This window comes from Marmota flaviventris, chromosome 4 (assembly GCF_047511675.1).
Source record: "Marmota flaviventris isolate mMarFla1 chromosome 4, mMarFla1.hap1, whole genome shotgun sequence".
In the NCBI taxonomy this organism is placed as follows: Eukaryota; Metazoa; Chordata; class Mammalia; order Rodentia; family Sciuridae; genus Marmota; species Marmota flaviventris.
This window is the reverse complement of record NC_092501.1, coordinates 72,966,406-72,969,097: the sequence shown is the minus strand read 5'-3', so window position 1 is coordinate 72,969,097 and position 2,692 is coordinate 72,966,406. Positions and strand designations below refer to the sequence as shown.

At 55.8% G+C, this 2,692-nt stretch overlaps 1 pseudogene; it reads right to left on the bottom strand.

Moving 5' to 3' along the window:
* Positions 1-215: 215 nt before the first annotated feature.
* Positions 216-2,354, bottom strand: LOC139705363 (transmembrane and coiled-coil domains protein 1 pseudogene; annotated as a pseudogene).
* Positions 2,355-2,692: the final 338 nt, after the last annotated feature.

Genomic DNA, 2,692 nt, shown 5'->3' with positions numbered 1-2,692 from the left:
TGCTACATAAAAATGATCCAAGATTTTCGCCCAAAAAACTTCTTGGATAAAATCTAAAAAATACTATTGCAATTGCATCTCTTGAAGAAAAAAACATTATTCTAAATGTAAACAGATTTACTCGACTCTTGCTGTGGGGGCGACTCCAGCAGGTGAGCTGTCCCGCCCGCTCGCCCGCCAGCCGCGGTGTGCGCTCGCTAGGGCGCGGCCCAGCATCACCTGGGGGACGAGAAGAAGCGCTCCATGTAGCCCAGGAGGGCGTCCCAGTGCTTCCAGAGGTAGGCCACCAGGACCACGAGGAATAAAGTGCTGAACGTCCTGTTGCGCGTCTTCATGAGGGGGACCACGCAGTTGGCCACCGTGGACACGAAGACCAGGAGCACGGCCATGATGGCCAGCAGGATGTTGATGAGCTTGCCCAGCAGGTTCCGCGCCGTGGCGCTCTCCAGCCCCTCCAGCTGCACCACCTGCTGCTGCTGCTGCTGCAGCTCCATCTTGGAGATTCGGGTCTGGCAGGCCTCCAGCGCCTCCTGGATATCCCGCGCCCCCTGGTAGGACTGGTACGCGATCTTCTCTTCCATACTGGCTAATTCCTGCTTCAAGTTCAAGATTTCGTTCTGGTGCAGTTCTGTCAGGTCATTTAGCTGCTCTTCCAACCGTTCACACCTATACCGTTCCTCCTGCAAGGTCTGCATTATTAGGGAATAGTCCCTCTGATAATGTTCCTTGAGGGTCTCAAAGGATTCCTCCAGTCTCGCCTGGGTTTCCCGGATCTCCTGGATCTCCTGGAGTAGTGCATCAAATCCTGAGCTCTGCATGTCCAAGGTATTGGTTTTGGAGCTGGAAGCTCCTACAGCGAGGCCCCCCGTGGTGCTGTTGGCTCCCACTGAGCCTGAAGTGGCACTAGAACAATCTTCCTCGCTACCATATTTTGGGCTTGACTGGAAGTTCGAAATCACCCCCAGAGCCTTCCCCGCCTCGTCCACTTGCCCTTCCTCTAAAGAGTCCTTCAGGTTGGGGATGTTGTCGGCACTGCCAAATTGGTTCCGAATCAGCGACGCGATCTCCCTGGGTTTCGAGACCACGGCTCCTGCTGCCGAATGGGTGGCCTGGGAGAAGCTGGAAAATCCCCCTTTGACGCTGTCCACCACACCTTCGCTGAAGACTTTGCGCCCACGTCCTCCAGACCCTGGTGCATGTCCCTGAAGACATCCTTGGGCTGCCGGGGGATCCCATTCTGCTCCACTTCCCGGAGCTTCCGGTGGTAGTGCTCGAGCTTCTTCCGCAGCTGGAGGATGGTCTGGGCGGACTTCTGGTTCTTCTTCTCGAAAACCTGCTTGATGCGGGCCGCCTGCTGCTTGTCGGTGCTGTTGGCCAACTTCAAGTACTCGGCCACGTTGTCGTCCCGGGCCGTCTGCGCGATCTTGATCTGCTCCGTGAGCTTCAGGATCTTCTGCTGCAGGTGAGCAATGGCTGCCTTCGTGCGCTGAGGGTCTGGAATGCCATCCACAGGCTGCCATCGGCGCTGGAGGCCACCGCACTGGACGTCTGGGCGAGGCTGCTTACTTCCAACCGCTCGATCCGCTCCATGGCCGCCTCGTCTCCCGGGAGACACGCCGCAGCCGCACAAGCGATCTCCATCATGGCGGAGCTGGTGGGAGCATCGGTTGTGGAGGAAGACCTGGGTCGGCCTGCCTGTAGAACAGCGGTCATCTCCTGGCCAGACTTCCTGTTGATCTGCGGACTTCCTTTTGGGGCCTCTGGCTTGCCCCGCCTACTATGCAAGCTCGTTCCTCTCTTCATCTTGGGTGGCACTCGGATCTGCTGCAGAACCCGATTCAGAGCTGTGGGGTGGGTGGGGACACCATCAATCTCAGCACATGCTTCTGGCTCTCCAGGTCCACCTCGGGTTCTGGATCAGTCTGAATCTGCTGCACATCATGTGGAGACACTGATGACCTCCTGCGCTGGTGCTGGAAGAGATGCTTCAAGCCTTGGCCAATCACATTAATGTTCTCCAAAGCATTGTGGGTCATTTTAGATAACTTTTCTTCAGATTCTGTCTGCTTTCTAGCCTCTGCATCTTGGGATTTGCCTCCAGGATCAGGGTCCTCTTATAACTGTTCACTGCCCGAAGGCTCCATCAGTAGACTTAGTAAGCTTATTTGCAAACTCAAAAAATTTTAAACACACCAAGACTGTCAGATTAGGTAGGCATTTGCTTCAACAGCGACTATGCATGCAGCTGTGAGACGGAGGCTTCATGCCTATCTTCATCACTCTTCCTCAAGCACTTCCAGGGTGTACAGGAATCCTGTCAGGAAAAGCGGCAGGGAGGGGAGGAGCAGCCGGCTTCTCCGCCAGCGCCGTGTCCATCCCCCTCAAGTGCCCGCTCCTGCCGCTGCAGCCGCCTCCATCCCCCCCAACCACCCCCCTCCCGACCCTACCCCCGCGCCGCGCCGCCGCCACCGCCGCCGACGCCGCGGCTGCCGCCTTACCCCCCTGCATAATCCAATCTAAAGTGGCAAATGGCAAAATCAAGAGGATAGGAAAGGCAGCAGAATACAACAGACACTAGTATGGCAATATGTAAATCAGTGGATGTGTAACCGATGTGATTCTGCAATCTGTATACGGGGTAAAAATGGGAGTTCATAACCCACTTGAATCAAAGTGTGAAATATGATATGTC